Source organism: Cervus elaphus, chromosome 1 (genome assembly GCF_910594005.1).
Source record: "Cervus elaphus chromosome 1, mCerEla1.1, whole genome shotgun sequence".
NCBI lineage: Eukaryota > Metazoa > Chordata > Mammalia > Artiodactyla > Cervidae > Cervus > Cervus elaphus.
In genome coordinates this window covers 44,839,036-44,863,707 of record NC_057815.1, presented here as the reverse complement: position 1 = coordinate 44,863,707, position 24,672 = coordinate 44,839,036, and the positions used below count along the sequence as shown (strand labels likewise).

At 50.2% G+C, this 24,672-nt stretch overlaps 1 protein-coding gene and 1 non-coding gene across 2 annotated transcripts in view; both read right to left on the bottom strand.

The window, feature by feature from the left end:
* Positions 1-24,672, bottom strand: part of GRIK4 (glutamate ionotropic receptor kainate type subunit 4) — a 485,478-nt gene that overhangs the window by 336,314 nt on the left and 124,492 nt on the right. The gene's annotated exons all lie outside the window — the stretch shown is intronic.
* Positions 11,970-12,042, bottom strand: TRNAG-UCC. The gene has a single exon. It is a non-coding gene; the product is annotated as a tRNA-Gly (tRNA).

Below are 24,672 nucleotides of genomic sequence, written 5' to 3'. Positions count from 1 at the left end.
TCTCCTGCATTAGCAGGCAGATTATTTACCACTGAGCCACCAGGGAAGCCCAATGATAAAAGTACCCTCACAGAATCCTTAGGAGGAGTGACGCTAAGATGCTTATCCTGGACTGCTCAAAGTAATTAACTGTGCATGGCTATTATACTAACTCTATAAGATGATATTGCATACCCACTTCACAGATGTGGAAGCTGAGGCTCAAGGAGGATCAATCACTAACCCAAGGTCATGCAACCAAAGCAGTCGTGCTGAAGTTCAAATTCAAGACAGTCTAACCCCACGTGATCACAGATCCCAGGCTCCTCGTTCGACTAGAGTTGAATACAAAGGCACTGGCAGAATTTAAGTCCAAAGCAGGCTGATACAAATATGGCTTCTAATTTCTGAAGGGCTCTGATAGATCTTTCCCAGGCAATTTGAGAACGCTATTCTTGACACCCTAGAGCACTCATGCCAACCCTAACAAGTGCACAGTTAGGGCCCAGCATGGAAGGAGGCCAGGTCGGATCTGCTGTGGTCCTTAAGGAGGGAGCCTCCTGAGCAGCTTCACCCCTAGGAGCCTGTTTTCCTCATTGATAACATGGGGATATGAATGCCTACCTCATGGGGTGACTGGCATCAGGAGAGCAGGGAACATGTAAGAATTTTCCACCTGCATCCCCAGTGCCTAGCACAGGCTGGCCCACAGTGTGAAAGTGTTAGACACTCACTGGCCAACTCTTTGTGACCCCGTGGACTCTCCCGCCAGGCTCCTCTGTCCATGGAATTCTCCAGGCAAGAATATTGGAGTGAGTTGCCATTTCCTCCTCCAGGGGATCTTCCCAACCCAAGGATCAAACCTGGGTCTCCTGCATTACAGGCTGATTCCTTACCATCTGAGCCACAAGAGAAGCCTCAAAAATATCTGTTGAAATTATGAAATAATTCAATCAGGTTATAGACATGAAAGAGGCTCTGTGGGCATAAATTATTTCCTAGTGAGTTACTTTCAGAGTCCTTGCCCAGAAAGAAAACCTAGTGTTCAGGTGCAGCTCCTCCACCGAGCACGCTCAGCTCTCCTGCCCAGACCTCCAGCCCTCACCCACACACCACAGGAAGTATCACCCCACACACTGATTGCGCCCTGCCCCGTGAGCCCTTGAGAGACGTGCTGTGGAATCAGACTGGCGGTTGAGGCTTCTGCGGTCTCATCTCTGCTTCAGCGTTTACCTGCCCAGGATGTTTCCTCACCCAAACACCAGAAATCAGTTGCTGTTCCATCGCTCAGTCGTGTCCGACTCTTTGTGACTCCATGGACTGCAGCACACCAGGCTTCCCTGTCCTTCCCCACCTCCCAGAGTTTCCTCAAACTCATGTCCATTGAGTTGATGATGCCATCCCACCATCTGATTTTCTGCTTCCCCTCTTTTCCTCTTGCCCTCAATCTTTCCCAGCATCTGGGTCTTTTCCAGTGAATCAGCTCTTTGCATCAGGTGGCCAAGCTACGGAGTTTCAGCTTCAGCACCAGCCCTTCCAATAAATATTCAGGATTGCTTTCCTTTAGGATGGACTGGTTGGATCTCCTTGCTGTCCAAGGGACTCTCAAGAGTCTTCTCCAGCACAACTCAAAAGCATCAATTCTTCAGTGCTCAGCATTCTTCATGGTCCAACTCTCACATCCATACATGACTACTGGAAAAATCATAGCTTTGACTCTACAGACCTTTGTCAGCAAAGTGATGTCTCTGCTTTTTAATACGATGATCAGAGGTCCCCACTTTTTTCAGAGGGGGCACCTAATTTCCATTGTTTCAGCATCTCAAGACTGCTCTGCTTCCTCAAGGCAGATCCTTTCCTGTCTCTTTCAGACCTCAATGTCTCTGATGCTCTCTCTGGTGCTTGTATTTTATTTTTTAAAGATTTTAATATTTATTTTTACTTATTTATTTTGGCTGTGCTGGGCCTTAGTTGTGGCATGTGGGATCTAGTTCTCTGACCAGGGACAGAACCCAGGCCCCCTGCACTGGGAGACAGAGTCTTAGTCACTAGGCCACTGGGAAGCCCTGTTGCTTGTATTTTTGAATGAATCTCCGTGAAAGCAGAGCCTTCTTCTTTACTGCTATACCTTCAGCACCTAGAACAGCACCCAGTGCAATGCCACTACAAATAAACATCAAGAAATGAGTGAATGAATGAATGGTCATTTAACTTGCATATATTGATGCCCTCTCTCTGTTCCAGACTGTGCATTCCTGGAAGGCAGGGGAGCATCAGCTCTCTGGCATGTATCTTCCTGACATGCTTGTTATGATGCTCATCCTGAACAGAAGCTCCATGAATGTGTGCTGACTCCCAACCCACACTGGTTAACAGGCACAGACAGACACTGCCCACCCACAGCTCCTTATGTTCCATGGTAAACGGTGTCTAGACTCCCTGACCCAGTTGTGCTAAATGACCGCTCCTCTCCTGACTTGTCAGCGGTCCCTCCACTGGTCTCTCTAGTCCCCATAGGACTATTACACCATCAATCCTGATTTTCTGGGGTGGGTCTGAGAGGAGGCTGACAGCCACTAGAGAGTGTTTGGTGATGGGAGGAAAAAGGAAATCAGAGGGGCAGCCAGATTAATTACAGGTTTGCTCTTGACTCTGAGCAACAACATCTTGATTACTCCTCCCGATACTCCAGCCTCCTCAAGACGAATGGACATGTGATTCTCTGCTCTTCTGACTCCTCCAACAGAGAGAAACTCCCAACAGCAGCTAGCAACTTGGATGGGGCAGGTAGTGGGGTGGCACCCCAGGCCATGTGGCCTCCTTGGGGAGTCATCCTCTGTGATCTGATACAGTGGGCAGCATGTGTGAGCATCCCATCTCCCTGGCAACGTGTGTGATGCTTGGATGCAGATCCTGTCCTGGGAGTCAGAGGCCTGGGTGTTCACCAGCTCTGTGCCTGTCTGAGCCTCAGTTTTCCATTTTGTAAAATAAGAGAATCAGACCAATGATCTCTAAGGTTCTTTTAAACTCTGAGATTCTGCAGTTCTAGGAACTGTACTTTATGAAAACAGGTAACATTTGCTAAATATTTGCTTTCTGGACTTCCTTGGTGGTCCAGTGGTTAAGAATCCACCTGCCAATGCACAAGACACAGGTTTGAGCCTTGGTCCGAGGAGATCCCGCAAGCTCTGGGACAACTAAACTTATGCACCTAGAACCCATGTTCCACAACAAGAGAAGCCGCCACATTGAGAAGCCCACGCACAACATCAAAGACCCAGGGCAGCCAAAAATAAATAAATATGTATATGTAAGTATATTTGCTTTGTACGGGCAAAGTACGATTTAAGATTTAATGCTCCTCAGAATTCTGTGAGGCAGACACTCATCCTCCCTCCAACCCCCAGCAGACAAGGAACCCAAAGGTGGAGGGGTCAAATGGGACTTGCCAAGGTCACCTAGCTCGTCAGTGGAAGAACCAGGCCACGGTTCCAGCACCCCATTCTCATCCACTGCTCTCTACACCTGCCTCCTCAATGTACCCCAGAATCCGGCACACAGTGGTACCTGAGGAAGTGTTAGAATGTGATGATAGTGATTATCACGATGTTGAAGAAGACAAGAGAAATGCAGATAGATCTGGGCGCATTTGCACACTTTGCCAAATCAGGGGCAGGGGGAGCCAGCAACACAGGGATGAGTCTAGGAGTGTCCTTTGGCAAAACGATCAGCCCAGATGTCCTCAGCCTTTAGGATTTACTATCAGGAGATGCTCTCAGGAGATTGTGATGAGTTATAATATGGCACAACAGCCAGGGAGGCTTGGCATCAGCTGGACCAGGTCTGACGCATCAGGATAAACTCAAGTGGAAGGACTGGTCCTGCCTGGGCCTGACTTTTGGGGAGGACGTCCAGGGAGCAGGGCCACTGCAGGTATCTGCCAGAACTCAGGACACAAGACTGTGGAAGCGGTTCCCAATTCTTGGGCACTAATGTGTGAGCCAGGGGGGACCCCCAGTTTGCCTTCCCCTTCCCCCCCATGTCTATTTCAGACCAAAGCACTCAGTTCACCTCTAAACCAAGAGCTGACAACCCTGGTTTCCAGTCTCAGCTGTCCCTATGCTTCCTTAAGCTGGTTACATAACCTCTAAGAGCTTCATTTCCACAACTATAAACCATGGGTGACTCAAGGCCTCCCTTGAAAAGCTGTTGCGAGACATCTTCAGTGTAATGCAGTTGGTGAACGTGAACTTCCTGTCTCTCCCTCATCCCATCTAAGGCACCCTGGACCACAGCCACGTCTTCTACCAATGAGACGACCTCCCACGTCTTGTGCTAAGATTAATCCACAGCCCTCTCACCTCCAAAATGCTGCTCCAAGTCAGCCCCGTCCAGAACCTTTCCCTCAAGAGTCAGCCCTCCTTCCTCACTCAGACTCTGCCTGGCACAGGAGAAAAAGCAGACGCTGGAGGTGGAAAGCTGTGTGACCTCAGGCCCATCTCTTAACCTCTCAGAGCTTCCATTTCTTCTTCAGTGAAATGGGGAAACTACACTCCCACCATCTGCCCTTCGGGGTTGCTAAGAGACTCAAAGGAGACAATAGCTGGAGAATTACATTGTAGGTGAGTGAAGTGCTTTCTGAAAAGAACTGGTGTCTGTTGCTCCTTTACATTAGACTGGCCGAAGCATGCGTGCTGAGTCGTTTCAGTCGTGTCTGACTCTTTGCAACCCTATGGACTGTATCTGGCTCCTCTGTCCATGGGATTTCTCAGTCAAGAATACTGCAGTGGGCTACTGTGCCCTCCTCCAGGGGATCTTCCTGATCCAGGGATTGAACCAGCATCTCCTGCGTCTCCTGCATTGGCAGGCAGGTTCTTTAGCACTAGCGCCACCTCGGAAACCCAAGCATAAACTAGACTTAATACCGCTACATGATTTATACTTCATTCACTCAACAAATATTTCTACTGAGTGCCTACTGGGGGGCAGGCAGTGTCCAATCCCTGCCCTGACGGAGCTTACAGTCTAGGGAGGAGATATTAATCCATATCCAGGTAACTAGATGCCATGACAGATGGTGGGGGGAAAGTAGAGGCTACTACAGAGTGTTTGGTGGGGTCCTCACGTGGCCAGAGGGGAAGGCCTTGCTGAGGATAAAATGTTTGACTTGAGTTGGCCAGGTCCTTTGAAGGGGACAGGGGTGAGTAGGCAGGAGAGGAGCCAGACGGAGGAACCAGCACGGCAGAGGAGACCCAGAGGCACTGGTGGGACACTGCACCATGAGTGTTGGGAATGGCAGGGAGCCCACAAGGCTAGAGACTGGGAGCACCTTCTCTTTGAGTCTGCTGTGTTTCTGTGAGTCCTTCTCATTAGGCATCCCCAGTCTCTCTCTGCTCCAGGATAAGGCTCTGCATCCACAGCTGACTGCCCTCCTGAAACTCATACTGGACCAAGCATCCTTCACAGAGAAGGGAGGAGGCCTCAGCATCCGAATCTCCTCTCTATGGCAAAGGAGGCGGTTAGAGGTGAGAAGATGGAGAATTAATCACCAGTCTAGGTGAGCCACGAGAGATGGGAAGAGGATCCCTGGGTTGGATGTGGAGGTCAAGACTGGCTCTGGATGATGAAAAATGTCCCTGGCATTTATCTGAGGCCACCAGGCTGGGCCCTGGGGAGCCAAGCTCCTAGCAGAGACCACGTGAGTTGAGGCTTTGAAAGAAAATAGCCCAGTGGTGGAGCCGTCTGGAACACATTTAGAGCAGAGAGACCTTGCAGGAGCCTCCAACAGAGGAATAGAGCGAGCGGGGAGAAAGATGGGGAGAGAAACTGCTGTAAAAGACAGCCTCCTAATTACTTCCAGGCAAACACAGCCCTCCCTCCCTCGCTCAGGTTCTGTATGGGTGTTTGGGAGGAGAGGGGCTGCCCTGCAGAAGCCTAGGATCGAGGCTGTGTGCACTGCAAACTTCCATAAAGAGATGTGGGAAGAGTTGGGCTCTGTAGCCTGCAGAAGACAAGGATGGGGGTGGGAGATGCATCTGAATTTAACCATCTGCAGCAAAAGATGGGTTATTATAGACTTACATATGATGGAAGACAATCTCCAGCTCCGCTGAGGTCAAAGCCAGAGGATAGCACTCTAACTGTTATCGATAAGGAAGCACGTCTTGACCTGAGAGTGGCTGGGTCACAGACACAAGCTCCCTTCCCTTGGCCAGGCTCCATCTCGCCCACGTGGTCAGCTCATGTACACATCGGCCTTTTCAGCGTCTCAGACACTGTGAGCAGGAAGTAAGGCCCTGTCTTCTTAAAGTCCCTGCCAGAGTAGGAGAGAAGGCAGCCATTCCAAGGTGCATGCTTTCCTCCAGGAGGCCCAGGACTGGCCCCTCTCTCCCAGCAACCATAAGGCTGGGGGTGGGGCAGAGGTAAAGAAGATAGGAAAGCCAGATACTGCATAATAAAGGTCCACAGCAAAATAAGTGGCATGTCTCTGTGTTCAGTTCTGACCTACTCTTTGCAAGCCTGTGGACTGCAGCTCACCCAGCTCCCCTGTCGGTGGAATTTTCCAGGCAAGAACACTGGAGTAGGTTGCCACTTCCTACTCCAGGGGATCTTCCTGACCGAGGGATCAAACACACATCTCTTGTGCCTCCTGCATTGGCAGGCAGATTCTTTACCACTGCACCACCTGGGTGTCCTCTTCAAATTGCAAAGCGATGAACTTATTCTGCTAGCATCACCCAAGTTTGCTGCAAGCTCTGGAAACGGCCTGGAAGTCCCCTCCAGCCCCTGCCCCCACCCAGTGCCATCAGCACTGATGCCATCCACCTGGGGAAGGCCTGGTACCAGGCTCTGCGTGGGGCAGAGGACAGAAACTGCCGCTGGGCAACTGCCCCCTGCAGAGATGGCCCTAGAACTGCAAGGAGGCAGACTCACTTGTCATGCTGAAGTGTTCTCTACTGTTTGCATTTTAAGCTAAAGATTGGATGGCTTTTTCAATTAAGAAATCTAGTTAATAATTTAAAAAACAATAAAGAATTCCAGCTTTCTCAATGACTGGCTCTAAGACCTGGGCTTACTTCACCCCTGAGCCTGCGCCCCCTCCTCTATAGAGTGAGGCTAACAACACCGATCCCTGGGTCAGGAAGATCCCCTGAAGGAGGGCATGGCAACCCACTCCAGGATTCTTGCCTGGAGAATCCCATGGACAAAGGAGCCTGGCGGGCTACGGTCCGTGGGACTGCAAAGAGTCAGACACGACTGAGTGACTGAGCATGCACACACGCAGCACCTCAGGGCCAAGTGCTCAGTGCTCTCACGGTCTCGCTGGACCGTCTGTCACTGGGCCAGGTGCGCTGGCTGCCAGGAGAGCAGAAGCCAAGCCGCTGTTCAGAGGTGCCCCCAGAGTGTGTTCCCAGACCGCAGTCCCTGCCCAGACACAGGCGAACCCCAGCACCGCCTCTCCTGCTGCTTCCACAGCCCCTAAGTCCACCTGCAGTTTCCATGCCTACCCAGCCCCTGTCCAGACCCCCCAAGACACACAAATGCATTCACAGCTCTGGTTCTTAGCAGAGTCCCAGGCCCCAGGTGACAGGAGGGTCCTCCCTTGGAAGGAGAGATGAGGAGGGGAATGGGGGCCCCACTACCTTGACCTGATCTCTCAAGGGGTCAGGGATGCAGAGAACACTCTTCTCCAGGAGCTGCCCTGGGATTCCACATTAGTCACAGGCAACAGTAGCTCTCGGGCTTCCCAGGTAGTGCTAGTGGTAAAGAATTCGCCTGCCAGTGCAGGAGACATAAGAGACACGTGTTCTATCCCTGGATTGGGAAGATCCCCTGGAGAAGGAAAGGGCAACCTGCTCCAGTATTCTTGCCTGGAGAATCCCATGGACAGAGGAGCCTGGCGGGCTACCCAGTCCATTGGGTCACAAAGAGTTGGAAACGGCAGAGGAGACAGCACGTACATACAGTAGGTCTCACCCAGCCTGTCAAAGCCTCATCGCTTCTCCTGGCCATGGCCTGGTGATCTCAGGAACTCAGGCAGAGCCAGGAGAGGCTAGGGGTTGAAGTCCAGAGGCTGAAGGCTTTTGACGTTCCCCTGGGGAAATCCTTCACTTCCTTAGTTAAGCAAGGGGGCTGTCTCTGGACTTAACACTTCCCCCACCGCAAGGGCCCAGATGAAGGGGACACCTAACCATGAAAGCCCAGCTCCAGCTGCCAGAAGGAGAGAGAAAGGCTGTGAGTACCACCTGGTGCAGGTCTGGGCTTGGGGGAGGAACCTCCCATATCCTGGCAACCCTGCTACATTGCACCAGTGTCCCTAGGCACTCGGGGCCCGCCCAGTGCTGCGCTGAGCACCAACAGGCTCTCAGAACTCTCAGATGGGCTGACTGCCCTCAAGGAATGTACTGGAAAAATCGGATGTCCTTGTGGGAAAAGTGAATCAAGCAGCGCCCCTCGTAAACTCATGCTGCAAGAGACCAGTGGGGCAGCTGTCACGAGACTGGGCAGCCTTCGTCAGCAAACGGGAGGAAGTGCTGCAAAGACAGGGGCAGAAAGGCCTCCCAGGCCCAGGGAGTTGGAACCAGATTCTTGGAAGACGCAGGATGCATGCTGAGCCCTGAGGTATGTGCTGCGGAGGAAGGGAGACCTTCCCGGCACTCACTGCAGAAGGCAAGAGGAGCTGTCCCAGGGACAGGGAGTAGCCCACCTTGCAGGGGCACACGGTGTCTGCGGGGTCCAGAGAGAGATAAGCCTTGGGGTCAGATTCTAGAAGGCTTTCGATGCCAAGGTTAAGGAGCAGGGACTTTATCCTCCAGGCAATAAAGAGCCACTGAAAGTTTCTGGGCAAGGGAGGGCCAGGACCAGAGCTGTGCTTGAGGAAATTGATGAGACCAGGGTGTGCCAGGCGGCCTGGAGAGCAGGAAGGCCAGTGAGTGGCACTTAGCCACATGTGCTGGGGAAACTGACCCTGAAGGGAGCGGACCCTGTACGGCCTGAACATTAGGGCCCTGAATTTTCCCGCAAATTTAGGAAAAAGAAAGTTTCTAAGCAGCCAGGGGTTGGGTCTGCAAAGAAAGCAGAACCCCAGGCATCTCCAGAATCAGACCGAGGGCATCACATATACTGCACCAAGCTTGGATGAGGCCCAGCATATACGTTGGGTTCTAATGTGAGAGATTCTTGAAGCGTCTGGAGCTGGAGTCATAAGGCCTCTGCTCCAACCTGGCGTTACCACCATTCTCTGTGTGACCACCATCAGATCCTAAAACCTCTGTGCTTTTTGCTGTTGTTGTTTAGTGGTTAAGTCGTGTCCGACTCTTCTCCAACCCCTAGACTATATGTAGCCTGCCAGACTCCTCTGTCCACGGAGTTCTCCAGACTAGAAAACTGCAGTGGGGTGCCATTTCCTTCTCCACGGGGTCTTCCCAACCCAGCGATTGAACCCACGTCTCCTGCTTGGCAGGTACATTCTTTACCACTAAACCGCAGGGGAAGCCCCTCTGTGCCTTAATTTCCCATAAAACTGGAAACATGCTCCTTGCACTGTCTTCTCCACGGGGTTGTTCAAAGATCAAAGGAGACACTATATGTGATGCTTATTGCAGTAGATTTTGCCAACTGCCAATCATGTTTCAACAATCAGAAAGTAAGATCCCTGCGGTTGTTTAATTCTTACCTCCTCCGCCCCCACCCTCAACATTTCATTCCCTGTCTTTCATTCTGGAATATATGTCTGACTCCCCATCTCTCAGATTTACTGAACGGATGAATGATTTATCTTTGTTTTCTGTAAAACACCCAGGACAATGTTTTCCACCTAGTTGGAGCTCAATAAATGTATGGTTGATTAATTAATAAAAGTAAACCTAGGGAGGATGTTTTAATCATACTCCTCATTCCCTTACTCAGTAACTCATCTTAATATCAATGCTAGCAAAAAAAAAAAAAAAATATATATATATATATATATATATATTAGCATGGCAAGATGGAGATCATTCATCCCAGAGGAGGGCAGTGTAAGGTAGCCATTAGCAGCACCAGTTTTGTGCCTGCATCAAACCGAGATCCACGACTCTGGGCTCTGCTCCTTATTAGTTATGCCCTTGGCCAAGTGACTAACCTCTCCAAACCTGTTTTCCCATCCACAATATGGAGAAAATGTTGGATATTCCTAAGATTGCTCTCAAAGATTAGCTGTGATCTTGGCAGTACGCCTGCAAATAGCAAGTGCTCAATGATGGCACTGTTGCTTAGATTACTGAGAGCTGTTATTAGGATTTATTGGTATTATTGTTTGGAGCCAAATCACCATGATTTGGGGCGACCAGTATTTGGGTACAGATCTCCCATTAGTGCGGATGACTGTTAGTACCCTGTGATTGTCAATAGATGAAACCTCTCTCATCGCTTTCAGCTGGAGAAAGCAGATCAGGAAGAGCTTAGAAATGCCTCAGCCCCCAAAGCCAATCTAACATCCTGCTATCAAGTGGCATCTGGGGCTGGGGGCACTGAGCGCATCAGTCGCCCTTATGGTGCTAACCCAGCGTTAATGGTGCAAGTGAATTACAAACAAGGCCCACCTGCTGTGCTCAGCAACGAAACCCGGCAGGAGGGTAATTGCCCGGAACTTGAGCACAGGGGGACACAGCAGGCATGGAGCACATTAAACACGCAGAAGAGCAACTTCCTAACGCGTTCCTTCTCCACGCAGACCCAAGGAGAAGCTGGCAGGCCAGGGGACAGGAACACAGGCACCAGATGAGACAGGCTCCAGAAGAAAGGCTCTTCCAAGCCACCAGAGCCGGCCACCCAGTCCAGCTGAGGGGACGGGGGGCACCCAGGTCAGCTCTGCGCAGCTTGGCGTGCCCACGGGAGCTTGGAAGCCAAGGACATGGAACATCTCCAGTTTGGCTCTGGGCACCCCACCCCACAGGAAGGTAGCCTCTGTTGTTAACCTCCTACCCGGGAGTGACTGGGGTAGATGATAGCCTCACCTAGGCTGGTGGTACGAAGACCAGTCTCTTGTTCATTCGTTTGTTCATCTCCATGCTGGTGGGACTAGTGGTAAAGAACCCACCTGCCAATGCAGGAGACTTAAGAGATGCAGGTTTGATCCCTGGGTGGGAAGATCCCCCGGAGAAGGAAATGACAATCACTCCAGCGTTCTTGCCTGGAGAAGCCCATGGAGGTGAGGAGCCCATGGAGGACAGAGGAGCCTGGCAGGCTGCAGTCCGTGGGCTCACAAAGAGCCGTCCATGACTGTGCGGCTAAGCAGGAGCTTACATGCTGAGTATGCACTCACTAGTCATGAGCTGCAAGTGGACAGAAAGCTACTAGGACACAAGACGTTCTTTCAAAGGAGCATGGGCGCAGACACCAGTCACCAGGCACAGGCTGGGAAGTGTAATCACACAGCTAAGGTGTAGGGAAGTGCTGGCAGGACACAGAGGGTGCCCACTGCTGCCCAGGCATGGTCAGAAAGAGGCCCTCACACTGGTCTGGAAGGATGGAGATACACACACACACACACACACCATACATACAGATATTATATGTTGATATCGTACGTGCATATGGGCTTCCCAGGTGGCACGAGTGGTAAAGAACCTGCCTGCCAGTACAGGAGACATAAGAGACATAGGTTCGATCCCTGGGTGGGGAAGATCCCCTGAAGGAGGGCATGGTAACCCACTCCAGTATTCTTGCCTGGAGAATCCCATTGACAGAGGAGCCTGGTGGGCTACAGTCCATGGGGTCTCAAAGAGTCTGACACGACTGAAGTGACTTCGCATGTATGCACCAAGCATATATTACTATACATACACATGTGTCCTCAGGTTTTAGGCACCTAAAAGGGAAATGTGTGGTCCAGGGCTCACATAGCTCCACCAAGTTCTTTTTTTTTTTTTTTTTAAGCAATTTTGATTTTTCAGTAGGTTTATTTTTAAATTATTTTTGGCCATGCCTCACAGCATACAGGATCTTAGTTCCCTGACCAGGGATCAAACCTGTGTCCCCTTCATTGGAAGTGCAAAGTCTTAACCACTGGACCACCAGGGAAGTACCCTCCACCAAGTTCTTAACATGCTCTGAGACCAAATGGAAAAGGATAACTTTAGGTACATAGAAGAAAGCAATCCTTGTCTTTAAACATCTTCACTGTCTACTGCAGGCAAGAAAAGCTAACTCCTTCATCTTCTCCCCATCCTACTGGGAAGGTTTGCCAGTAACCTGGGGAGTGACTTTATAGTCGGGACTTTCCACATGGCCTGGTTGAAAGAACAGCCTTCCTCCCCACCCCACTCCTCCCTCCTCCTCCTCCCCGCCTCATGGGAGATCAGACCATGGAAAGGTGCAGTGACATTTCAGGAAGACATAAGAATAGCAGGAGAGTACATTAGCTCCGGAAGGTTGGGTTCTAATTCCAGCTTCTTCATTTACAAGCTGTGATCAAGAGGTTGACATCTGAGCCTCAGTTGCCTCAACTATAAAATCCTGATAATAACTGTACCTACCTTGCAGGGTTGTTGACTGTTTTGAAATGAGAAATGCATGTAAAGTCCTTAATACAGTGCCTGGCACATAGTTAAGTCCTCAATAAATATATTCTAAATATTCTTCATGATGGTACTCCATCATTGCTACCTGTAAGCAAACAGCTCTGCTGAATTCGACCTATACATTTTATCCAGCACAGATCACTTCATCAGCACTATTTCATTCATTCAACGAGGATCGACTGAACACCGAGTGTGTGGGCGGTTTGAGGTCTCATCTAAAAATACAGTGTCATTGTCCCTGAAGCATCTATGAAGGATTAAAAAAAAAAAAACTACTTGTGTCCTGTCAAACTGTACATACATGCAATCATACACAGGTACACTCACACATATATGTGCACATAGATGTACATAGAACCCCTGCCCTTGGGAATCTGTCATCTATTGAATTGGCCAAAATGTTTGTTCAGGTTAAGAACAAACTTGAACGAATTTTTCGGCCAACTGAATACATTTAAAATACTATTACTCCCATTGCTGGACATGACAGTTATTAAAGTCTAGACAGAAGACAGCACAGGATTGACTATCCTCTCTGTTTCAGAAGCAGAAACTGAGGCTCAGAGAAGACAACCATCTTGCCCAAAGACCAGGGGAAGGGCATGCCAGGAACTGATGCTATTGGGCTGCACACACCACTCATGTGCCAATGAGCTGGCCCCTCCATGTACCTAATTCATCAAGTTCCACAACAACCCCATGAAGCCTGGGTCATGACCTACAAAGGCGAAGAAACAGGAACTCAACAAAGTAATTTGCTAAGGATCACAAAGCCAGCGTGCAGTGGGCCAGGTGGCAAACAGTTTGCCTGCTTCAAGCCCAGCAGCCTATGCTCTGACCACCAGCAAACGCTAGTGACCAGCCTGCTGAGCACCGGGCATGGTGCTCTGCCAGGTCATGTCGGGTCCATGCCCACACACCACCCCCCAAAGGCTCCCACTTTGGGACCTGGAATGTCCTTCCCCCCACAGAAATCGACACTCGCCCTCAACTTCTTCCGATCTTGACTCAAACCTCAGAGTCTCAGAGTCTTCATCTTCCCTGCTCCTCTTTCCCTTTCCTTCCACAGCACTTACCACCTCCTAACTTATTATATGATTTACTTCTCCATTGTGTTGCTTATTTGTATGGGTCACTCCTACACACACTTGCGAAAATATAAGCTCCCGAGAGCAGGGTTTTGTCTACTTTGTTCTTTATGTGTCCGAGCACCGAGAGCAACGCCTGTCATGTATTAAGTGCTCGAGGGATGTGCTGAATGAATATGAGAAACATGTGAACAGTAAGTGGGTCCTAAAATTAAACAATGCTGACTCAGGCTGCAGCCACCAAGAATCTCCCAGGTCTGCTGGGGGAAGGCGGCCTTGCGAGCATGTAGACTCAACGCCTTTCTATTGATCACAAGTACAGAGGCAGCTTGAGAAGCATCCTACTTAGAATGTTCTGACAGCAAACAAGATGAGGTGAGAAGAAGGACATGGGAGAATTTCAAGGCATTCTTGTCCTGGATTCAAAGAGAAACCAAGGCCGCCACTGGCTAGTGCAGGCTCCTCACCCCACAGATACGAACATGGGGCTCAGAGTCAGAAAATGACTTCTTCAGCATCAAGAATTTGTGTCCAGCTAAAGGCAGGGAGCCAAACTGGGGGAGAAGTGGAGAGGGTGGGCTCTCACAATCTGGGAAGTAGAGACAGCCTAGGAAAGCAAATCCAGGATGCAGAAGATGGATCCAGAACCTAGTGCAGGCTCCTCACCTCACAGATACGAACATGAGGCTCAGAGTCAGAAAATGACTTCTTCAGCATCAAGAATCTGTGCCAGTGCAGGTTCTAAGACCTGAGTCTCAAATATGGTGCTATGACAACCTAGAGGGGGTAGGATGGGGCAGAGGAGGTGAGAGGGAGATTTAAGAGGGAGGGGACAGGTATATACCTATAGCTGATTCATGTTGATACATGAAAGAAACCAACACAATATTGTAAAGCAAGTATCCTCCACTTAAAAATAAATTAAAATTAAAAATAAATAAAGAAAACTTGAGTCTCCTGGCTGCTGGATCAATACCCTTTTCCTGGTAGCACTTACTCATTAAAGTGTTTTTTTTTTTTTTTTAACTGTTTTCCACAAATCGGCTCTCTACTAGGACGTAAGACATGATGGGGAGACACTATGTAAAACAGATAAACACACAGGTAGCCATCGAATTCAAACACCAAGTGCATGGCGTTATTGTGGAGGAAATGTTGCCTGGTTGTCATGGGAACACTGGGACGGGGTCCCCAAGGCTGGGCTTGGGGGGGTCAGAGAGCTCTCCTCAGAAGAAAGGACATCTAAGTGGGGATGTGAGCAACACCTTGGATTAGCCAGAGGGAGGTCGAGAGGGGGAAGAGGAAGCAGTACATACGTGGCCTGAAGGAAGAGGAAACAGATGTTTAGGGATCTGAAAGAAAGCAGAGCTGATGCCCTGAAGGAGGCAAGACCTTGTCACCCATGGCCTTGGAAGCCACTCCTAAGAAGTGTGAATTGTATTCTAAGAGCCATTGAACAGTTTCAAGTAAAGGAGTGAGGTAACCGGAATCACAGAAAGAAAATAGAAAAATCACTCAGACTGTACCTCAAAAGCAGTTTTGGAGGGGTTGCCTCTAAAGTGTGGAAGGTTGGTGGGCTGGGCGACACAGAAGTCCTGGCAAGATAAAGTGACTTGAACAAAGGTGGAGGCGGAGAGGTGTGTCTGCAGGTGAGACTTTTACAGGAGGTGGAGTTGACAGGACCTGGTGATCTGATGTGGAGCATGAAAAAGGAAAACAGGATGACTTCCCTGGTGTCTCAGATGGTAAAGAATCTGCCTGCAATGCAAGAAACCTGGATTCAGTCCCTGTGTCAGGAAGATCCCTTGGAGAAGGGAATGGCAACCCACTCCAGTATTCTTGCCTGGATACTCCCACGGACAGAGGAGTCCAGCAAGCTACACTCCATAGGGTCACAAAGAGCTGGACGCGACTGAGTGACTAACACTTTCACTTTCACTTCTCCAGGCTTCCAGACTGGACAGCTGTGAGGACACCGGTGCCACTAGAGCGGAGATGGGTGGAGAATAAAGGAAGGAAAAACCAGAAGAAAAGGACTTAAGTCCAGAGATGCCAGGAGCATCTATGGTGTGGATGTCTAACAAGATGAAGAGAATTAATAGCAAGCCCTTGGAATTCTCCTATCCAGAGCTGACCTTGCTGGCCTGAGCACCAAGCGCCCCTTTGTGCCTCTGTCCATGGTGCTGCTGACTCAGTCTGGCCTTTGGACAGGTGTACTTCACAGACTGTGACTTCTTCCCCAAGGGCTGACCCTCTGCTCTTCAAGGTCAAGGGGCAACCTCTGATTGGGGATGTGAAGAAAGGCACCAAATGTTGTTTCTAATTCCTGAAAAAGGCAGGCCCCTACTTCTCAGGCCACTTGAGAAGACATAATTGAGAGGCAGCAGAGTGTGTTACTTAACTTCTCTGTGCCTTGGTTCCCTCATCTGGAAAATGGCATTAAAAGTAAGTGCTTCAGACTTCCCTGGTGGTCCAGTGGCTAAGACTCTGCACTCCCAATGCAGGAGGGTGGGGTTTGACCCCTGGCCAGGGAACTAGATCCCATATATTGCAACTAAGAATTTGTATGCTACAACTAAAATCCCACACATGCTGCAAAGAAGATTGAAGATCTCATGTGCTGCAACTAACACCAGCACAGCCAAATAAATAAAAATAAATATTAAAAAAATAAGTGCCTCTTCATAGAGTTGTGAAGGCTAACTGAGTTAATATTTGTTAAAGAGCTTCAAAATGAGCCTGGCACGTAGTAAAGTGAAAGTGTTAGTTGCTCAGTTGTGTCTGACTCTTTGTGACCCCATGAACTGTACCCCACCAGGCTACTCTGTGCATGGGATTCTCCAGGCAAGAATACTGGAGTGGATAGCTGTTCCCTCCTCCAGGGGATCTTCCCAACCCAGGGCTTGAACCCAGGTCTCCCAAATTGTAGGCGGATTCTTGACTGTCTGAGCCACCAGGAAAGCCCAGAACATAGTAAGCGCTGTATAATTGGAAATTAGTAAAAATGAATGCATAAAATGAAGACTGAGATGCCACCACGAGGAACAAGATAGACAGGGCTCAGAGAGGTGCACTTCTGTAGGCAAAGGCAGCCCAGGAGAAGGAAGGAGCATTCTGCAGTTTGGGATTTAAGCACTCTAGCACACTTCACTAGGAGAAAACCTGGGCTGAGTCGAAAAGATTCAACCAGCTTTAGCCTCAGATCATGCCAAAAAAAATAATTTATTCTGCGTGTGGATCTTCTTTAAGAAGTAATGTTTACTTCAAAAACACAGCAATTGAACCCCAAATGGCTTTGATGTATGCGGAATTTGACCAGCCTCCATTATATTAGGGGAGGTAGTCCTGTTTTATGCATCAGGCTCTCTCTAAAGCACCGAAATTTACAGCACATTTGTTATGCAGCTCAGCAAAAGGTGTATGAATAAAGAATAACGTGCTCAATCAACGCTGCTCAGCCAGGGAGCACAGGAAGCGACTCCGTCTGCCTGTGAAAGGGATCTGCCAAGCACCGACGGGGAAAAAAAAAAGCCTATCCCACCAGGGCACCCTGACATTGCATTTCGACAGGCTCATGTTCCTGCTTCCACTTTGTCACTTGCTGGTGCAAACAACACAGCCCAAACATGAGGTCACTCGCTTCTCCCGAGAGCTCAGGCTCCATGCCTGTCTGGTTCTCCCCTGTGCCTTGCTTCTGGAAAGGAGAAAGCAAAGATTTGTTTGTGTGTCTGCTCCCCTTCTCGCCTCCTCTCTTTCTCTACCCTCCCTTCCTGCATCTTCTCTTTCTCTTCCATTCTTCATGATGCTTCCCTCCCAGTTGGCCTCCCTCCCTATGTCCAGGGAGGCCTGTGTGGCCTGAGGGTCCTCAGAGATACATTTTGCCACAGCTTGGTGTCTAGTCTCTGAAATGCCTGGAAAAGTTGGGATCCTGCCCAGCCAGACACCTCTGACTATTGCCCTGGACTCCAGTCCCATCCTCAGGGAAAGCAGGGCTCAGGTGGAGTCCAGAACCCAGAAAGCACCACTCTCTCTAGGGAGGAATCCCAGATGGTCTCTAAGGTCCCCCAACACAGCTTTCCTAAGCTGCTTTGCTTAGAGGTCGAGACCAGCCCCAGGCAAAATTGTGATATAGGCAAGATTTGTGCATTCATTCAACTAACACTTTTGAGCACCAACTCAGTGCCAGACACTGACTAAAAGCTGAAAATATCATAGTTCTACTTTTCCTGCCCTCATGAAATGCTACAGAATGCCACAGGGGGGCAAACAGAGGAGCACCTAACCTCCCCTGGGGATGGAGGTCAGAGGAGGGTTCCCAGGAGAAAACCATCTAGCCGGAGACATAAAGAGAAATAAGAAAGACATGTCCAGGAATATTCAAGGCAGCACTGTCGATGAGAGTCAAAAACTAAACACCCAAATGTCCATCAACCATAGAGTCAATAAGCGATGGCATATTCAGACAATGGAACACAGCAATGAAAAATCAACGAACTGTACCAACGTGGAGGAAATCCACAAAGAGCACGTTAAAACAAAAGAAAGCCAGACACAAAAGATGCCTGCGGTATGGTTCCACGTTCATCCATTTCCGAAACGGGCACTGAGAGTCAGGACCATGGTCATAGCAGGGGTCAGAGTGACAAGCTGGGGGCCTGAGTGGGACAACTGGCTGCTGCGTGTCAGTCCAGGTGCTGGATAGAAGGGCGTGTCCACTTTGCAAAAATTCAAAGCTGTGCACTTATGATTTTCTTCTTTTTTTTTTTTTGGTATACTTGATAGACTCCTGTGAAAAAGTTTACATTAAAAAAAATTAAAGCAAACAAGAGATAACCTGGCACAGTGGGGGTCCTGCTTGTCCTCACTGCCCCTGGCTCCCCTTCTCTGCTTTCCCCCCATAATCACCCGACCTTATGCCCCTTCCACCCTGCGGTCACACGGGACACCATCAGATTAATTAATTCACGCTGAATTGTCCATGGCTAATAGCAGTTCAACAGAATTACCCCTCCCTGGGGGTTTCCTTTTTAATAAAGTAGACCCGCCTTAACTTAAAATAGTAACTTCAGCCAGGCAGCAGGAGCACTAGAGGTACGTGATGGCGCGGCGGGCCAGGCCCTAACGCCATTCAGCGCACCCTGTGCCACTGCTTAACCTGAAGCCTGCGGCATGCTGAGCCTCTTGCTTCTTCCTGGAAAGCGAACAGTGGGGGCATGGCAGCCGGCCTCCTGGGTTGCAGCAGGGAGGCACCATTTGGACCTCTAGGTCATGAACTAGAACCCTCAGAGCAGGTCTTGGTGAGGCCGGGTCAGCCCCAAGGTCAGCACAGATGGAGCACCAGAAATGTAAAAGTGCTCGGGGCAGACTAGAGCTGGCAGAAGACCTGGGTGTGGCCCTGTGAGACCTGCCAGGGCCATCTGCAGCTTTACAAACTGCCAAAGAACCAACCGGACTCTGACCTAGCCTCCCAATTTACAAAGCTGATTTACTGCACTTGGGGCAGCTCTGTCGTGTTTCCAAGAATTAGCCAAAGACTTCTCCCAATCTGAGCAGGTGGGGAATTGCCAGGTTTGTAACCTCACAGGCCAATTATCTCGGAGAAAAATTCACAGCGGGCACCAGACACATTGGAGGGTCCTGAGGCTTCTGCAGGGATTCTTGGCCACACTGGCAGCCCCCTACTGCCCTCCCATCCTCTCAGGCCCAGAGTGGGGAGGGGGTTAGGAAACTAGTCCTAACTCCTCAAGGTCCCCTGGTCTCACAGATCCATTTTCCCCTGAGTTTTGCCCCCAGCTGCCAAGACTGAGCTTAGCTGAGCACAGGGGGAGCTCCCATCTCCCTCCCCCAGGCAGCCAGAAACGAGGGGCCATGCAGTCTGGCCACCTGCTCCACCTGCTTGGTGGCTCCCTGAGCTGGGCAAGGAGGTTAGGGAGGAGGGAAAAATAAGCCCCCAGCAAGCAGTCTCATAAGCGCCGGAGATGACCCTCTCACTGCCCCCATGTTGCCGTCCCTTCTTTCTTTTCAGTTCCCAGCCTGCTGTCTCCAGATCAGTGGGTTTTCCAGACGTAGCAACAGGTCCCCCGTCTGACAGATTCAATCCTGAACAGTCCCCAGGGGAACAAGGTGCCCCTGGGGAAATGCAGGCTGGCAGCCCCGGAGAGTCTTATGTCTGGGAAGGCTCTTCCCAGAAAAGCCAGGGCACAGCCCTGCAGACAGGCTGCGCAGAAGGCTAACCAGGGCGGGACCCTTGGGAGGAGGAGACTTTGTGTTAGAGGCGAGGCTTTTCCAGGCTGCTGCTGCTGCAAATAGTCAGAGGGAGGGGCCTCTGGTTTCAATCACAGCTCCACCCTCTACAATCTGGGGGGTCTCCGCATGACCCCAGCACATAGTAGGGTCTCAGGAAATGTTATTTGTCAAGTTTGGTGATTAATCCTCTAACCACCTTAAGCAACAAAGTGGGAGAGAATGCCACCAAAAGCAAGGCACCAGGGTCTGCCTCCTGTCATTTATCAGGTGGCTCACAATATCTCAGGCACTTTCTATAAACCATCACTCTTAATCTTCACATAAACGGAAAGGCGGGTCTAAAGATGGGAATACCAGACCACCTGACCTGCCTCCTAAAAAAATCTGTATGCAGGTCAAGAAGCAACAGCTAGAAGTGGACATGAAACAACAGATTGGTTCCAAATTGGGAAAGGAATATGTCAAGGCTGTATATTGTCACCCTGCTTATTTAACTTATATGCAGATATTAAAAAGCAGAGACATTACTTTGCCAACAAAGGTCCGTCTAGTCAAGGCTATGGTTTTTCCAGTGGTCATGTATGGATGTGAGAGTTGGACTGTGAGGAAAGCTGAGCGCTGAAAAATTGATGCTTTTGAACTGTGGTGTTGGAGAAGACTCTTGAGAGTCCCTTGGACAGCAAGGAGATCCAACCAGTCCATCCTGAATGAGATCAGTCCCGGGTGTTCATTGGAAGGACTGATGCTGAAGCTGAAACTCCAGTACTTTGGCCACCTCATGCGAAGAGTTGACTCACTGGAAAAGACCCTGATGCTGGGAGGGATTGGGGGCAGGAGGAGAAGGGGACAACAGAGGATGAGATGGCTGGATGGCATCACCGACTCGATGGGCATGAGTTTGAATGAACTCCAGGAGTTGGTGATGGACAGGGAGGCCTGGCGTGCTGTGATTCATGGGGTCGCAAAGAGTCGGACATGACTGAGAGACTGAACTGAACTGAACTGAGAGTACATCATATGAAATGCTGGGCTGGATGAAGCACAAGCTGGAATCAAAATTGCCAGGAGAAACATCAGTAACCTCAGATATGCAGATGACACAACCCTTATGGCAGAAAGCGAAGAATTAAAGAGCCTCTTAATGAAAGAGGAGAGTGAAAAAGTTGGCTTAAAGCTCAACATTCAGAAAACTAAGATCATGGCATCCAGTCCCTTCACTTCATGGCAAATAGATGGGGAAACAATGGAAACAGTGACAGACTTTCTTTTCTTGGGCTCCAAAATCACTGCAGAATGGTGACTGCAGCTATGAAATTAAAAGACGCTTGCACCTTGGAAGAAAAGCTATGACCAACCTAGACAGCATATTCAAAAGCAAAGGTCCATCTAGTCAAAGCTATGGTTTTTCCAGTAGGCATGTATGGATGTGAGAGTTGGACTAAAAGAAAGCTGAGTGCCAAAGAATTGATGCTTTTGAACTGTGGTGTTGGAGAAGACTCTTTAGAGTCCCTTGGACTGCAAGGAGATCCAACGAGTCCATCCTAAAGGGAATCAGTCCTGAATATTCATTGGAAGGACTGATGCTGAAACTCCAATACTTCGGCCACCTGATGTGAAGAACTGAGACCCTGATGCTGGGAAAGATTGAAGGCGGTAGGAGAAGGGGACAACAGAGGATGAGATGGTTGGATGCCATCACCAACTCGATCAACATGAGTTTGAGTAAGCTCTGGGAGTTGGTGATGGACAGGGAAGCCTGGCGTGCTGCAGTCCATGGGGTCGCAAAGAGTCAGACACAACTGAGTGACTGAACTGAACTGAACTTCCACACACCATCACTCTTAATCTTCGCATAAACTGAAAGGCGGGGTCTAAAGGGCCCCAGGCTTCCCCAGTAGCTCACACAGCAAAGAATCCACCTACAATGCAGGATATCTGGGTTCAATCCCTGGGTCGGGAAGATTCCCTGAAGGAGGGCCTGGCAACCCACTCCAGTATTATTGCCTGGAGAATTCCATAGACAGAGGAATCTGGTGGGCCACAAAGTCTGTGGAGTCGCAAAGAGTCAGACACGACTGAGAGACTAACACTTTCACCTTTTTCAAAGAGCCCCACTTTGGAGATGGGGTTCAGAAAGGAGCCGCTGCTGCTCTGATAGGACACAGCCTGCAAGTGGAAGCCACGGGATTTGAACCTATGTTTGGCCGCCTCCAAGGGCTTCTCTGAGAACCACTGCACCATCCTGCCCTGACCTCCACGTGCTCAGACACACCCAGCTGCAAAGCAAAGAGGTTCACGGTGGTCTTTCTGCACCTCCCACAAGTAGATGTTCTGTAAGTGAGGCTCTTCACTTAAAAAAAATCTCCAAGCCCAGCCATGCTCTCTGTCTGCCTCTGGCCGGGCGGGGACCCCCAGGAAACACCATGGTGCTGGCAGAGGGAAGTCAGAGGCTCACACAGACTCCCAGGGGCCTTCTCATGCTGACACAACCTGTCCTCTCTCACCTAGGGAATGGATCATTTTCATTTCCCTCTTGAATAAAAGCTAAATCAGTATGGTTTTAATGCTTAGGATTTAACTTTATTAATAAACAATAAAAGTTAAAAGCGTCTCAGGCCCCTAATTGAACGCCATCAGTGACAGGTGCAGCAGCCTATCTCCAGATCCAAGCAGGATGTGCTGAGACCTTCTAAGTCAGATATGTGCAAGCACATACATGTGCTCAAGTGCGCAGAGCCCGTTCTGGAAAGAGGGGCCCCTGTCTGCAGGGAGCCCCCTTTGGGCCAGGAAACAGTTCTTTCTGCTCCTAATACAGAAGGGCTGCGATTCCTAGGAGGCCTGGCCCCGGAGTAACTACCTCTCTGATTTAGAGAGCTGTAAAAGCTTGACTTGGACTCAAATATTTAAGCACTTTAAATATGCCAATAATGATAATTACCCTGCTGATGGCATTTCATCTTAAATGAAGCTCCAGGCCAAGGAGACTCTGAAATCACTGACACCCAACACACAGTGCTCTGGGTCCTCTCTAAACCTGCCACCGTGCTGATGGTGTGGTGTGGGCAGCCGTCGCCCGAGGGAAAAGGCCCTGAACTCAGAGCCAGACGACAGCGGTGATTGTGTCCTTGGGTGAACAGGTGGCCTGTAAGTCTCCTCACCTGTAAAGTGAAGATGGCACAGCCAGCCGCCTCCCGGGTCGTAGGTGAGAGTGAAGGAAACCTTGGGTGACCTCCAAGTGGGTGACAGACAGAAGCAGTTAACAAGGCCTCAGCATCAACTCCCTGGCAAACCCGGCAGAGAGCCACGCAGCAAAGGCCCTCCTTCTTCACACAGAATGAAGGTGCCCAGGTCCCGCGGACAGACTCGTCCCCCGAGAACACGGAGGCCTCTAGGGGCAGCTGCTGGTAGTGCAGGCGGCTGCGGGGGCCGCTGGGAATCCATCAGTTCAGCCGGGGGTTCTCTCCCCCACCCACCTCCAGGACTCGCTGGGCAGGGCCACTTAAGTGCTATTCCCAAAAGAGCAAAGTTTTCAGCAAGATAAACAGGTGGCAGGCAGTAGGGGGAGGAGAGGACTAGGAAAAGAAGGGTGACTCCGTTTTTGTTTTTTTTTTTGCCTACCCAGTGCAGCAGGTGGGATCTTAGCTCCCCAACCAGGGATCGAACCTGTACTCCCTGCATTGGAAGTTCAGAGTCCCAACCACTGGACCACCAGGGGAGTCCCAGGGGATGGGTTTTAGACCTTTATTTCACAGCCCAGTGCTAACCTGGAGATAGAACCAGTCAGTGTAGTAAAGCCTTGGGGATAAGACTGTAGTTCTAAGAAGACCCAGGATTGGAGGGGCGTGCAATAGCTCGGGAATATGAAAGATGATGAGGAGGAGAGAAAGGGGGCAACTGGGTATTGAAGGCCCACTCTGAGCTGGGCCCTTGACATTTGTTGTTGTGGTTCAGTCACTAAGTCTTGTCCCATTCTTTGTGACCCCAGTGGACTGCAGCCTGCCAGGCTCCTCTGTCCACAGTATTCCCCAGGCAAGAACACTGGAGTGGGTTGCCATTTCCCTCTCCAAGGGCTCCTCCCAACCCAGGGATTGAACCCGAGGCTTCTATGTCTCCTGCATTGGCAGGCGGATTCTTTACCACTGAGCCACCGGGGAAGTCTGGGCCCTTTGACATACTTCATCTCCATGAATCCCGATAACTCTCTGAGGTGGGTCGCTGTTCCTATTTTTCCAGGCGAGGCTTGTGGGGAGGATGGGGGCTGTTCAGGAGCTGCCCACGTGCTGCAGGACAGTACATGATTGTGCTGGACTGGGGCAGGGCCACCTGATTCCACAGCCTGTCCTTGCCCTGCACCCCACCAAGCTCCACAGTCAGGGCTCCGGGCATACGGGTCCCGAGTGTGTCCTACAAGCCCGGCTGGATCGTAGGAGCTTGGGGGTAAAGAGGACAGGAGACCAGACCCTTGTCTTCCAAGAGCTTTCAGCATAATTGGAGAGATAGGCCCGAGACTCGGGCAGCAATCATAACAATCAGTCCTAAATTATGAGAAAATGAGGGGTTCGAGGAAAGAATCATCTTCAAACTCTCTTTCATGACATCAGCCGGGAAGAACTCTGCTGACCTCACAGCCCGCCGAGGCCTCTGCCCTCTCTCTCTCTCTCTCTGTCTCTAATGATGGGGCTGCTGAACTCACCAGGCTCCTCACATCCTTCTTGACCCCTGAGAGGCTCCCACCCGAGCTGACCTGGAGGCTTGGCCCCAGATGGCACATCCACCCACTCTGTGCACTGAGGCCC